General features: G+C 48.1%; 1 long non-coding RNA gene across 2 annotated transcripts in view; it reads right to left on the reverse strand.

The window, feature by feature from the left end:
* LOC142251693 (uncharacterized) overlaps nt 1-15,358 on the reverse strand; it is a 52,695-nt gene that overhangs the window by 7,659 nt on the left and 29,678 nt on the right. For both annotated transcript variants that reach the window (XR_012725327.1, XR_012725328.1), the window contains 2 exons: nt 13,921-14,023; nt 11,648-11,699 (listed from right to left, as the gene is read on the reverse strand). This is a non-coding gene — a long non-coding RNA (uncharacterized LOC142251693). The remainder of the gene's footprint in view (nt 1-11,647; nt 11,700-13,920; nt 14,024-15,358) is intronic.

A 15,358-nucleotide genomic window follows, 5' to 3' on the forward strand; every position in this document is an offset into this window, starting at 1 on the left:
ACACTTTCACCAAACATTATCAGGTGCATACCTATGCTTCGGCGGACGCCAGCCTAGGTAGAAGAGTCCTGCAGGTGGCAGTTGCCTCCCCGTAGGGGAGGGCTGTCTTTGCAGCTCTAACATGAGGTATTTCTTTACCCACCCAGGGACTGCTTTTGGACGTCCCAATCGTCTGGGTCTCCCAATGGAGCGCCGAAGAAGAAGGGAATTTTGTTACTTACCGTAAATTCCTTTTCTTCTAGCTCCTATTGGGAGACCCAGCACCCGCCCTGTTGTCCTTCGGGATTTTTGGGTTTTTCTCGGGTACACATGTTGTTCATGTTGAACGGTTTTTCAGTTCTCCGATGTTACTCGGAGTGAATTTGTTTAAACCAGTTATTGGCTTTCCTCCTTCTTGCTTTTGCACTAAAACTGGTGAGCCAGTGATCCCACTGGGGGTGTATAGCCAGAAGGGGAGGGGCCTTACACTTTTTAGTGTAATGCTTTGTGTGGCCTCCGGAGGCAGTAGCTATACACCCAATCGTCTGGGTCTCCCAATAGGAGCTAGAAGAAAAGGAATTTACGGTAAGTAACAAAATTCCCTTCTTTGATGCCTTCAATGTGAATCTACAATTTTCAGTCATGAAAATAAAGAAAACTCTTTGAATGAAAAGGTGTGTCCAAACTTTTGCTCTGTACTGTAAGTCATCAGGAATAGCCCTACAGCACACAGCGTCCTTCTTACCGGTGGCTGGGGATGGCTGCCTGATGGATAAGGCCAGGCATGAGCACTGATGATGGTCGGATGCAGCAATCCGGACAGATGCAGCAGAGCTTTAGCATTGGTTGGCCACCTCTGAGCGGACAGCAGTGACCGGTCGCCTGGACGATGTGCCCTAAACCATGGAGTTAAATACTCTCAATAGGGGGTGAATTGCAAAGTTGTCTTATACAAGCACCCATCAAGGTTGGATTCACCCCTCAGTGTTTGGCGGGGGCCGAGGACGGAGCACAACCCTGGATCGGATGGATTCCTAGGCAGAGAGGACGCAGTCCAGTTTGGGTCAGGAGTCCTGCGACCGGTCCGTGCATTCTCCGTAGTCGAAACGTGCATAAGAATGTGGTAACCCCTTTTAAATTCTAGGGGTTTGGTTTTTTTAAACAAACTTTTCACAAAAGTTTAGTTTTGTGAAAAGGGATCAAAAAGTAGAAAAAAAAATCCCCACTAAAACCCTAAAGTTTAAAATTGCTAAATACAAAAAAAATAGACCAGTCCACCTTTCACCTTTACAAATTTGGTACAGATCTGGGGTATACTGACAGGCAATCGGGGTGTTTGCTTTGGAATGACCTTGCCTACTACAACTACTAGTGCGACCTTGACGTGGGCTTATGAGGTAGACCCTGCCCGGCCACGGAGGTTGGTACTTTAATTAAAAAATAACGCAATAGTGGAGCCCCTGTTCAATGTCGCCTGACCTTTTTTTTCCATTTAAAGGGAACCTGTCAGGTCCAATATGCAGTGAGAACCACGAGCAGTTCTGGGTGTATACTGCTAATCCCTGCCTAACCCTCCCTGTATACACTAGCACAGATAAAGAGATCTGTATATAAAGTATTTCTAAAGATCCTTTATGATATGCTAATGAGCGAGGGGACTAGTCACAAGGGCGTTCCCTTGGCTAGTCAGCCCGCTTACCATGTAAGCACGCCCCTGTAAGCACGCTAACATATTGATGAATATGCAGAGTCAGAGGCATGGTCGCGCTCACTTCTGCTGCCACCGCTAGTATCAGAATGTCCCCCGACTGCCAGTCATGCGCACTACACCAGTTTGAAGCCAAGACTCGTACACCCGGCTTCATAGTCATGCGCGCTGAACCAAAATCCGACAGCTGGTGCGGTGGCAGCAGAGAGTGATGAGATCAACCACACCTCTGATGCTGCGCATTGATTAGCGTGTTAGTACGCCCACAGGGACGTGCTTACATGCTAAGGGGACCGACTAGCCAAGGGAACACACGCCCTCCTGACTAGTCCCTGCACTCATTAGCATATGATAAAAGATCTTTAGAAGTACTTTTTCTAAAGATCCCTTTATCTATGCTAGTGTATATAGGGAGGATTAGGCAGGGACTAGCAATATACACCCAGAACTGCTCAGGGTCCTGGGTGCATATTGCACCTGACCGGTTCCCTTTAAGCCTACTTCCACACCCTGACATCTGCCATAAAGTGAACCCCTGCCCCACAATGCACTGGTTTTAATACAAGTCACAGGACCCCCCCCCCTTCCCCCAGCGCAGGCAGACGCTTCGTGTGTTTAGTCTCTATCAGGTCATTGCCGTGTGATGCCATACGGAGGTCATCATCGGCCGTCTCATGGGTGACGTGACCGACCTCCTCAGGTCCCATTATATCAGGTTCCTGTGTTATTAGGACAGTATTACCACATCTCCTTTTAATGGAAAATCACAGCTTCTGGCATATCAGCAGCTGTGATTTTCCAGTGACTGGAGGGGAACACTTCGGAGACCGCTGGTCTATAGTATTGGTCTTCTATGGTACAAGTCAGAGGGGATGTTGTGCATCATGAACCTGTCTAACATTATTATTTTCTAATTAAAAACTACTTGTACAACAAGGCGGAGTCAGTAGAAATGCTTCATTCTTCAAGAAACCTGGACTCAGGTTTGCAATCTAACACAGCACTCAAAGAGGTTTGTGGAGGTCTGACCTAGGCTTCTTTTACGGACCTCAAAAACAAGGGTCACAGTGATGGTCTAGTGCTGCCTCATAGTGACCCCCCCACACTCTAGTAAGGGGTGGTCTCTCTGCACAGTGGGTATGGCCAGAAATACATGGAAGGGAGGAGTGGGGGGGGGGGATGCTGTACTTAAAGGAACATTATCAGGACAGGATGACTGTTCAAACCAAGCCCAGGCACTCTGTACATCATGGCGCAGTCAGATATTTAAGGAGACCCAAGCAGCGATCAAAGATTGCACCAATTTCTGGAATTTTATCAATGTTTTTTTCTGCAATCAAAGATCCAAACTGGAAACTGAAGTTCCGATTATCACCATGATGGCGGCAGTATAGCACAGCCTGCACTTTGTGGGAAAATCCTGCTGGTTGGCTCCCTTTACGTGCACCTTCCCACCTGCTGGTTTGCCATCTATCTCCTCTACCCTTTCCTGGATCTATAAAGACAACTGTTAATCAATGAAGGCCAGGAGTGTGGGAAAATAAAGCAGGGCGGAAGGTGCACGTAAATGATTAGCCCCGCCATGATGCAAAAAGACTGACCGCACTCATAAAATGCAGTCTGAACAGGTGCAAAACTGACATATAACAACAAAAAAAGACCGTTGCAGTCTGAAATGCTAAATCATGCAAACAGTGAATGCAAGAATATAGATATGCATTACTGCTTAGGGAAAATTGAGATATTTAGTATGCAAAATGACCATTTTGATATCTGCCCAGTAGCCGCGTCAAGGCATACCTCGCATACTGGGAACGTAGGAACGTGTAGACTAAACTGAAGCCTGTGGGTTACAAACCTCCCTGTATATGGGAATGTAAGAACCTGCTATTAGAGAATAAAATCACCTGTGAATAATGGGGGAGGGGTGCATGGTCACAGGGCACGACCCCATAATCTAGACAAAAAGACTGACGGCACTCCCAAAATGCAGTCTGAACAGGTGCAAAAAAGGAAATCTTGGAAAAAAAATTTAGATATTTAGCAAAGACTATAGATATGCATTACTGCTTGGGGATATCTAGGAAAAATTGAGATTTCTTTGTCGCTCTATTGGGAGACCCAGACAATTGGGTGTATAGCTACTGCCTCCGGAGGCCACACAAAGTATTACACTTAAAAGTGTAAGGCCCCTCCCCTACTGCCTATACACCCCCCGTGGGATCACGGGCTCCTCAGTTTTCATGCTTTGTGCGAAGGAGGCTAACATCCACGCATAGCTCCACTGTTTAGTCAGCAGCAGCTGCTGACTTTGTCGGATGGAAGAAAAGAGGGCCCATACAGGGCCCCCAGCATGCTCCCTTCTCACCCCACTTTTGTCGGAGGTGTTTGTTAAGGTTGAGGTACCCATTGTGGGTACGGAGGCTGGAGCCCACATGCTGCTTTCCTTCCCCATCCCCTTAGGGCTCTGGGTGAAGTGGGATCCTATCGGTCTCCAGGCACAAGAGACCGTGCTCCGTCCACAGCCCTGGGGATCTGCTGGACATGGAGCTGAGTATCGTCAGGGACAGGGCCCTGCTACATTAAGGTACTCTGTGTCCCCGTACAAATCGCGCACACACACACCAGCATTGCTGGGTGTGTTAGTGCGCCGGGGGCAGCAGCGCGGCGCGCTTGTGCTATACTCACTGCAGCTTTGCTGAGTGAGTTTATGTATTAGGAACTGCCGCGCCGGCCGCTGATGGCGGTTTTTACGGCGGCAGCGCTGCGGCGCGGCTGGGACTTGTGGTGCGCCGGGGACTTCCGCGCTGGCCGCGCTTATACGGCGGCCGCGCTTATAAATCGAGTCCCCGGCTTTTGCGGCCTAGTTCCGTTTCGTTCCCGCCCCCAGGCCTGCCAGTCAGGGGAAGGGCGGGACGCTGGTCAGAACGTCAGCACCGAGGGCTGGAGTCTGCTTAGCATACTCCAACCCCCCTCACTGGGCACAGTGGGACGCCAGTTTCCCGCACTTTGTCTGGGGCACGCCCATGGCCCGCCCCTCTTCACAGGACGCCGGCAGCCATTCCTGTTTGCAGCCTCAGTGGAGAAGGGAGACAAGCTCTGGGAGACCCAGACACGGGATTCTGGCGACCACACACCCGCTTGGAGCGGGCGGTAAGCGGCACCTCGGGTGCTGACCCCACTTGTGCCGAAGTGTTCATTTGTACTTTATGCTTGTATTCTATACATTGCACTGTACGGTCGCTATTCTTGGCTATATACCCTCCTAGATTGCTAGACAACATGTCGTCCGCAAAAAGCAAGGGGGCCAAGGCACAGGCTTTCTATGCTGCTTGTACCGCATGTGCGGCTGTTCTACCGGCTGGTGCCACTGACCCCCATTGTGTGCAATGTTCGGCCCCTGTGGCACTTGCTCATCCGGGGCCTCTGCTAGAGGTGGCCCAAGGAGAACCACCTGTGAACACTGTCCAGGTGACAGGGACGGAGTTTGCAGTTTTTGCTGATAGATTGTCGGTGACTATGACTAAAATCCTTGAGACTTTGCAGTCCAGACCAGTAACTCAGACCATGGGCACTGTTGATTCAATGCTCCCTGGCCCCCCTCATTTGGAACAAATCCGTGCTCCGGGGGGGTCCCATGCATCCCGGGGTGATGGCTCTGACACGGACGACAGTCCCAGACGGCCTAAGCGAGCTCGCTATGAGCGGCCCTCTACTTCATCACACTGGTCAGGATCCCAGCAGGACTCTCTGTGTGATGAGGCAGAGGTAGCTGATCAGGATTCTGATCCTGAGACCGCTCTCAATCTGGATACACCTGATGGGGACGCCATAGTGAATGATCTTATAGCGTCCATCAATAAAATGTTGGATATTTCTCCCCCAGCTCCTCCAGTGGAGGAGTCAGCTTCACAGCAGGAGAAATTCCATTTCAGGTATCCCAAGCGTAAACTGAGTACTTTTCTGGACCACTCTGACTTCAGAGAATCAGTCCAGAAACACCATACTTGTCCAGACAAGCGTTTCTCCAAACGGCTTAAGGATACACGCTATCCTTTTCCCCCTGATGTGGTCAAGAGCTGGACCCAGTGTCCCAAGGTGGATGCCCCAATCTCCAGGCTTGCGGCTAGATCCATAGTTGCAGTGGAGGATGGGGCTGCACTTAAAGATGCCACTGACAGGCAGATGGAGCTCTGGTTGAAATCCATCTATGAAGCTATCGGCGCGTCGTTTGCTCCAGCATTCGCAGCCGTATGGGCACTCCAAGCTATTTCAGCTGGTCTTGCGCAGGTTGACACTGTCACACGTACATCTGCTCCGCAGGTGGCATCCTTAACCTCTCAAATGTCTGCATTTGCGTCTTACGCGATTAATGCTGTCCTGGACTCTACGAGCCGTACGGCAGTGGCGTCCGCCAACTCCGTGGTTTTGCGCAGAGCCTTGTGGTTAAGGGAATGGAAAGCAGATTCTGCTTCCAAGAAGTGCTTAACCAGTTTGCCATTTTCTGGTGACCGGCTGTTTGGTGAGAGATTGGATGAAATCATTAAACAGTCCAAGGGTAAGGATTCATCCTTACCTCAGCCCAGACCAAATAAACCCCAACAGAGGAGGGGACAGTCGAGGTTCCGGTCCTTTCGAGGCTCGGGCAGGTCCCAATTCTCCTCGTCCAAAAGGACTCAAAAGGATCAGAGGAGCTCAGATTCTTGGCGGGCTCAGTCACGCCCAAAGAAAGCAGCCGGAGGAACCGTTACCAAAGCGGCTTCCTCATGACTTTCGGCCTCCTCTCTCCGCATCCTCGGTCGGTGGCAGGCTCTCCCGCTTTGGCGACATTTGGCTGCCACATGTCAAAGACCGTTGGGTGAGAGACATTCTGTCTCACGGGTACAGGATAGAGTTCAGCTCTCGTCCTCCAACTCGATTCTTCAGAACTTCTCCGCCTCCCGACCGAGCCGATGCTCTTCTGCAGGCGGTGTGCTCTTTAAAGGCAGAAGGAGTGGTGATCCCGGTTCCTCTTCAGGAGCAAGGTCACGGTTTTTACTCCAATTTGTTTGTGGTGCTAAAAAAGGACGGGTCTTTCCGTCCTGTTCTGGACCTAAAACTGCTCAACAAGCACGTGAAAACCAGGCGGTTCCGGATGGAATCCCTCCGCTCCGTCATCGCCTCAATGTCTCAAGGAGATTTCCTAGCATCAATAGACATCAAAGATGCTTATCTCCACGTGCCGATTGCTCCAGAGCACCAGCGTTTTCTACGCTTCGTTATAGGAGACGAACACCTTCAGTTCGTAGCTCTGCCTTTCGGCCTGGCGACAGCCCCACGGGTCTTCACCAAGGTCATGGCAGCAGTAGTTGCTGTCCTGCACTCTCAGGGTCACTCTGTGATCCCGTATTTGGACGATCTACTTGTCAAGGCACCCTCTCAAGAGGCATGCCAACACAGCCTGAACGTTGCGCTGGAGACACTCCAGAGTTTCGGGTGGATTATCAACTTTTCAAAGTCAAATCTCACCCCGACCCAATCGATAACATACCTTGGCATGGAATTTCATACTCTCTCAGCGATAGTGATGCTTCCGCTGGACAAACAGCGTTCACTACAGACAGGGGTGCAATCTGTCCTTCAGGGCCAGTCGCACCCCTTGAGACGCCTCATGCACTTCTTGGGGAAGATGGTAGCAGCAATGGAGGCAGTCCCTTTCGCGCAGTTTCATCTGCGTCCACTACAATGGGACATTCTCCGCCAATGGGACGGGAAGCCGACGTCCCTAGACAGGAACGTCTCCCTTTCTCAGGCAGCCAAGGACTCTCTTCAGTGGTGGCTTCTTCCCACCTCATTGTCAATAGGAAAGTCTTTCCTACCCCCATCCTGGGCGGTGGTCACAACGGACGCGAGTCTATCAGGGTGGGGAGCAGTTTTTCTCCACCACAGGGCTCAGGGTACGTGGACTCAGCAAGAGTCCACCCTTCAGATCAATGTTCTGGAAATCAGAGCAGTGTATCTTGCCCTCCAAGCCTTCCAGCAGTGGCTGGAAGGCAAGCAGATCCGAATTCAGTCGGACAACTCCACAGCGGTGGCATACATCAACCACCAAGGAGGGACACGCAGTCGCCAAGCCTTCCAGGAAGTCCGGCGGATTCTGACGTGGGTGGAAGACACGGCATCCACCATATCCGCAGTTCACATCCCGGGCGTAGAAAACTGGGAAGCAGACTTCCTCAGTCGCCAGGGTATGGACGCAGGGGAATGGTCTCTTCACCCGGACGTGTTTCAGGAAATTTGTCGCCGCTGGGGGATGCCGGACGTCGACCTAATGGCGTCCCGGCACAACAACAAGGTCCCGGCCTTCATGGCACGGTCTCACGATCTCAGAGCTCTGGCGGCAGACGCCTTAGTTCAGGATTGGTCGCAGTTCCGGCTTCCTTATGTGTTCCCACCTCTGGCACTGTTGCCCAGAGTGCTACGCAAGATCAGGTCCGACTGCCGCCGCGCCATCCTCGTCGCTCCAGACTGGCCAAGGAGGTCGTGGTACCCGGATCTGTGGCATCTCACGGTAGGACAACCGTGGGCACTACCAGACCGGCCAGACTTGCTGTCTCAAGGGCCGTTTTTCCATCAGAATTCTACGGCCCTGAGCCTGACTGTGTGGCCATTGAGTCCTGGATCCTAGCGTCTTCAGGGTTATCTCAAGAGGTCATTGCCACCATGAGACAGGCTAGGAAACTAACCTCTGCCAAGATCTACCACAGGACGTGGAAGATATTCTTAGCTTGGTGTTCTGCTCAAAAAGTTTCCCCCTGGCCATTTGCTTTGCCTACTTTTCTTTCCTTCCTGCAATCCGGGTTGGAAAAAGGTCTGTCGCTCGGCTCCGCTATCTGTATTTTTTCAGAAGCGCCTAGCACGACTTCCTCAGGTACGCACGTTCCTGCAAGGGGTTTGTCATATCGTCCCTCTTTACAAGCGGCCGTTAGAGCCCTGGGATCTGAACAGGGTTCTAATTGCTCTTCAGAAGCCGCCTTTCGAGCCTATGAGGGATGTTTCCCTGTCTCGCCTTTCTCAGAAAGTGGCCTTTCTAGTAGCGGTCACGTCTCTTCGGAGAGTGTCTGAACTAGCAGCGCTGTCATGCAAATCTCCCTTCCTGGTGTTTCACCAGGATAAGGTGGTTCTGCGCCCGATTCCGGAGTTTCTCCCTAAAGTGGTATCCCCCTTTCATCTCAATCAGGATATCTCCTTACCTTCTTTGTGTCCTCGTCCAGTTCATCAATGTGAAAAGGATTTGCATTTGTTGGATCTGGTGAGAGCACTCAGAATCTACATTTCCCGCACGGCACCTCTACGCCGCTCGGATGCACTCTTTGTCCTTGTCGCTGGCCAGCGTAAAGGGTCGCAGGCTTCCAAGTCAACCCTGGCTCGGTGGATCAAGGAACCAATTCTTGAAGCCTACCGTTCCTCGGGGCTTCCGGTTCCCTCAGGGCTGAGAGCCCATTCTACCAGAGCCGTGGGTGCGTCCTGGGCTTTACGGCACCAGGCTACGGCTCAGCAGGTGTGCCAGGCGGCTACCTGGTCGAGTCTGCACACTTTTACCAAGCATTATCAGGTGCATACCTATGCTTCGGCGGACGCCAGCCTAGGTAGACAAGTCCTTCAGGCGGCGATTGCCCACCTGTAGAAAAGGGTCGTTTTTATGGCCCTATCATGAGGTATTATTTTACCCACCCAGGGATTGCTTTTGGACGTCCCAATTGTCTGGGTCTCCCAATAGAGCGACAAAGAAGAAGGGAATTTTGTTTACTTACCGTAAATTCCTTTTCTTCTAGCTCTAATTGGGAGACCCAGCACCCGCCCCTGTTTTTGTATAACACATGTTGTTCAGGTTGAATGGTTTCAGTTCTCCGATATTCCTTCGGATTGAATTTGCTTAAACCAGTTTGTTGGCTTTCCTCCTTCTTGCTTTTGCACTAAAACTGAGGAGCCCGTGATCCCACGGGGGGTGTATAGGCAGTAGGGGAGGGGCCTTACACTTTTAAGTGTAATACTTTGTGTGGCCTCCGGAGGCAGTAGCTATACACCCAATTGTCTGGGTCTCCCAATTAGAGCTAGAAGAAAAGGAATTTACGGTAAGTAAACAAAATTCCCTTCTTTTCGCATACAAAAATGGCCATTTTGATATCTGCCCAATAGCTGCGTCAAGGCATATCTCGTATACTGGGAACCTACTGTTATGATCCGGAACCATGGAAGATCACAATGTACCATCCCCTTACTAACTAGAAGTAGCTGAGGGGTGAACTAACATCCTGTGCACCGCGAACCCAGCCGGAGAACTAGCTATCCTAAAGGAAGGAAGGAAGGAAGGATGAATAACTCTCTGTCTCAGAGTAGACCCCAAAGGTATAGCAAGCCCCCCACATTCAAAGACTATGGTGATATAGGAAAATACAATACACAGATGGAGGATAGGATTAGCAAAGGTGAGGCCCCATTAACTAAATAGAAAAGGATAGGAAAGGGGCTGATGGTGGCCAAAGAAAAACCCTACAAAAACCCAAATACCTAATAATACAAAAAGGTCCTGAGATCGCACGATCTGCACTCCGTCCTATACCAGGCGCTCTTGTCAAACCAATGAACAGAAAGCAGGAACCATTACAAAATCAAGAAGCAAAAAACACATGGACTTATAGGAGCAATACTCCAAACATAGCTGCAGGGAGCTTCCCAGCTAAGCAACTGAGAGGGAAGATCCCTGCATGCAAGTAAACTGACAATAACCACAATAATTGACAACCCAGATTAGAGCAAAAAGAACAAAACTACTAAGAACCAAGCACTTATCTGGGGTAGATGTGGTCAGAAGCAAGATGAAAAGCCAGGTGAGCTACAGGACAATGATAACCGGCCCAGACTGCCAGGAGGCCAAGGCTTAAATAGGCAGAGAGTTAGCAATGGAAACGACCATTGCTCAAGAACACCTGGTCTCTGTAAAAAACATTCCTGGCCACAAGAGGGAGCCTCACAGCAGCAAAAGCATAACATTCACAACAACCTACACTAAACTGAAGCCTGTGGGTTACAATCCTCCCTGTATATGGACATGTAAGAACCTGCTATTAGAGAATAAAATCACCTGCGACTAATGGGGGAGGGGTGCATGGTCAGCGGGCACGACCCCATAATCTAGACAAAAAGACTGACTGCACTCACAAAATACAGTCTGAACAGGTGCAAAAAATGAAATCATGGAAAAAATTGGGATATTTAGCAAATAATATACATATACATTACTGCTTAAGGAAATCTAGGAGCAATTGAGGAATAGACATATGCATTACTCCTAAATATGTCAATATTTCCTTAAGCAGTAATGCATATCTATATTCTTGCATTCATTGTTTGCATGCTTTAGCATCTCTGAGTGCACCTGGCTCTTTTTATTATGTTGCACCGAGCGTCTGTGCAGGGTTTGAACAGTCATCCTGCGTCTGCAGAGTCCCTCTAACCAGCGCTGCGGCCCCTTCATTCTCAGGATCCTGAGGGTCAACGACCCCTAGATCAAAGTGATGGCAGCACTAATGACAGAAGATGGGACGCATGGAAGAACAGTGACATCTTGTGGCTGTTTTCCAGAACTGCACGTTGCCGGCATGTAATGGCTTGTGGTTTCTTTACAGGCATTACCTAGATAAATACAGATAAATGCTGTAGTTCTTAGGCCAGGTCATTAATATCAGAGCGGGGGGATCCAGCGCCCCCCACTGATCAGCTGTTATTAGCCCGATATGAACATGGAATAGCGCAGCCTCCTATAATGTGTGGTGGCCGCTGCAGATCGGCTTCTATAGTGATAGCAGGAGGGGAGTTGCAGCCATTGTGGCTAAAATACTCCCAAAACAGGCCAATTCTGATTCTCGCCTCTGGACCAATCAATACAATGAGAATTCACCTTTAATATCAGTAACATACCTGTAATACTAGACCGGGGCCGCAATCCACAAGGATAAAGCGACTTGCATGACTAAAAAGAAAAGAGACGCAATTACATTTACATACAAGTCGCATGGCTGAAGAACGGTAAGAACCACGCAACTTTTGTCAAGCATTTCCAGGAGGAATAGCAGAGTAACAACACTATGCAAAGCTCCAATCATAGGATGGAAGATGCATTTCCAGGAGGAATAGCAGAGGAACAACACTATGCAAAGCTCCAATCATAGGATGGACAATGCATTTCCAGGAGGAATAGCAGAGGAACAACACAATGCAAAGCTCTAATCATAGGATGGACAATGCATTTCCAGGAGAAATAGCAGAGTAACAACACTATGCAAAGCTCTAATCATAGGATGGACAAGGCATTTCCTGGAGGAATAGCAGAGGAACAACACAATGCAAAGCTCTAATCATAGGATGGACAATAATTTTATTTATACAGCGCCAACATATTCCGAAGCACTCATTTCCAGGAGGAATAGCAGGGGAACAACACTATGCAAAGCTCCAATCATAGGATGGACAATGCATTTCCAGGAGGAATAGCAGAGGAACAATATGCAAAGCTCCAAAGGATGGAAGATGCATTTCCAGGAGGAATAGCAGAGGAACAACACAATGCAAAGCTCTAATCATAGGATGGACAATGCATTGTGCTATTCCTCCTGGAAATGCATTGTCCATCCTATGATTAGAGCTTTGCATTGTGTTGTTCCTCTGCTATTCCTCCTGGAAATGCATCTTCCATCCTTTGGAGCTTTGCATATTGTTCCTCTGCTATTCCTCCTGGAAATGCATTGTCCATCCTATGATTGGAGCTTTGCATAGTGTTGTTCCCCTGCTATTCCTCCTGGAAATGAGTGCTTCGGAATATGTTGGCGCTGTATAAATAAAATTATTGTCCATCCTATGATTAGAGCTTTGCATTGTGTTGTTCCTCTGTTATTCCTCTTGGAAATGCATTGTCCATCCTATGGTAAAAACTTTGCATTGTGCTATTCCTCCTGGAAATGCAAAGTTTTTACCATAGGATGGACAATGCATTTCCAAGAGGAATAACAGAGGAACAACACAATGCAAAGCTCTAATCATAGGTTGGACAATAATTTTATTTATATAGCGCCAACATATTCCGAAGCGCTCATTTCCAGGAGGAATAGCAGGGGAACAACACTATGCAAAGCTCCAATCATAGGATGGAAAACTAATACATCACTGATTCTATAGGAATTAAAAAATGTGGCTGCTTTTTTTTTTTTGCAAATCAGAATCACATCTGAGTATCTGATCTTTAGCTCAGCTCTATGAAAGTGAATGGGCCTGGTTTGCACTACCACACATGACCTGCAAACAGGGGTGGCGCTGTATATATATATATATATATATATATATATATGTATATATATATATATATATGTGTGTATATATATATATATGTGTGTATATATACATATATATGTGTGTATATATATATATATATATATATATATATATATATATATATATATATATATATATGTGTGTATATATATATATATATATATGTATATATTATATAAAATATCCTATACAACCTCTCTGGGCAGCTCGTATTATACAGAGCTGGGAGATGACTTTTAACCATTAGAGAATACTGAAAAAGAGAGTGTTTAATGAGGATATGTTCCCACTACTGATAACATATGACATTCTTTTATAGAGAGGTTGTGTAGAATTAGATAAAAACAGCGCCACCCTTGTCCACTGGTTGTATCTGGTATTGCAACTCATTGTTAATGATTGCAATTTAGCCAACTGCAGTACCAGAAACAAACTGTGGCCAGGAGAGGCGCTGTTACTGCAAAGCAACGGTATTGGGCCGGATTGTAAGTGCACCAGTCCTAGCAATATAATACGTTGCGGCACCAAAGATGGCGGAGTGCTCGTGCCAAGAATATCTGCTCACTATAGAAATTGATATTCTGGATTCGGCTCCTGCCTCTGTCCATGGAGCTGAATGCATGGAGGGTTCAAATGTCAGATAAACTGTTCTGATTGGTTGTCAGTTCTTGCCCTAATTAGACCACTAAAGGAGGGCATGAAGCGGAGCTGTGATAGGCTGCACACCCTGTATAGCTGTCTCTGCGCTGCCAGTGACAGTCATGTGCCCTCTCTATCGCATACAGTCAGGGACAGCTCCTCATACATTGCATTCACTATATCATGGCGGCATTAATTGCACAGCATACCTCCTCCCCGGCACACACCTGTCATGTCGCTGTGCACTCTGTGGTGCTGAATCCTGCATTATCAGGCTGGGAATCCGCCCGTATCGTCTCCACCATGACGTTTTCTGACCACTTTTCAGATCTTGGAGGAGGAAGCAGAATATAAACTACAAGGTAAGAGACATATTATAGAAGTGTTCTGATGAGGTAAGAGCAATAATCCTCTGCCTGCCACTAGGGGGAGCTGGCCACATGTTTATATTGTTTCATTGGGAGCTGTATAATTGTCTGCGGTGTGAGCTCCCCCTAGTGGTGGCTTTAGGAGTAAAAAATGTTATCATTTACAGCTGAAAATTGTGAGTTGTACCCATGCCTCCATTATTGCTGCATTATTTATTGTTCCAATAATAAAAAAATATGAATTACAAAGCACGCTCCAGAAATTAATTCTTAAAGGGGTTGTACAAGATGAGCCAAATATGTCCGGTTACTTTCAGCAGCACCTCCAATCCTTTCCATGGGTCATGTCTGGAATTGCAGCTAAATTCTATTGTTGTAATACTACACACAGCCTGATGACAGGGGGGGCGCTATTGCTAGAAGAACGCAGCCAAGTAAGAAAGTATGTTGTGTCCAGTCCAAACCCCTTCTATGAGTGAAATGCTCATTGATCCCTGCTCTTAAACCCCCATCCCCACCCCCCCAATACACCTTCCCCCCATATACGTGTATGCTCAATGTGGAGAAGCGTGCATGTACTTTCTATTGGGAAAAATGAGTAATCCATTGTAGGACACCTCTGGCGTCCGCTTATTTACCCCCAGGAGCTGGAGTTGAAAATCAAGATGCTCAATCCTTCGCACCTTCAACACGATCTGTCAGCAGATCCCATATACATAGGATAAGGGGCCACCCCTGCCTTAATTGGGGACTTTTCATTAATGTGTACGGGAGGATGAAACATTAAAGGGAATCGGTCACCAGGCTTTTTATCCCCCATCTGAGAGCAGCATAACGTAGAGACAGAGCCCCTGATTCCAGCGATGTGTCACTTACTGAGCTGTGTGCTGTCATTTTGATAAAATCAATGTTTTCTCTGAGCTCATGAATATGCTGGACTACCTGCAGGAGCCAAGTAGTCCTGTAATGATATTCTCCTGCTGATTAAACAAAACTACACTAAATAGTGCAGTAAGTGACACATCGCTGGAATCAGGATCCCTGCCCCTACGTTATTATTATTTATTATTATAGCGCCATCAATTCTATGGCGCTTTACATGTGAAAGGGGTGTATATAATAGGGACAAGTACAATAATTATAAACAATACAAGACACAGACAGGTACAGGAGGATAGAGGTTCCTGCCCGCGAGGGCTCACAGTCTACAGGAGGAGAGAGGACCCTGCCCGTGAGGGCTCACAGTCTACAGGAGGAGAGAGGACCCTGCCCGCGAGGGCTCACAGTCTACAGGAGG

This window comes from Anomaloglossus baeobatrachus, chromosome 9, assembly GCF_048569485.1.
Source record: "Anomaloglossus baeobatrachus isolate aAnoBae1 chromosome 9, aAnoBae1.hap1, whole genome shotgun sequence".
Lineage (NCBI taxonomy): Eukaryota > Metazoa > Chordata > Amphibia > Anura > Aromobatidae > Anomaloglossus > Anomaloglossus baeobatrachus.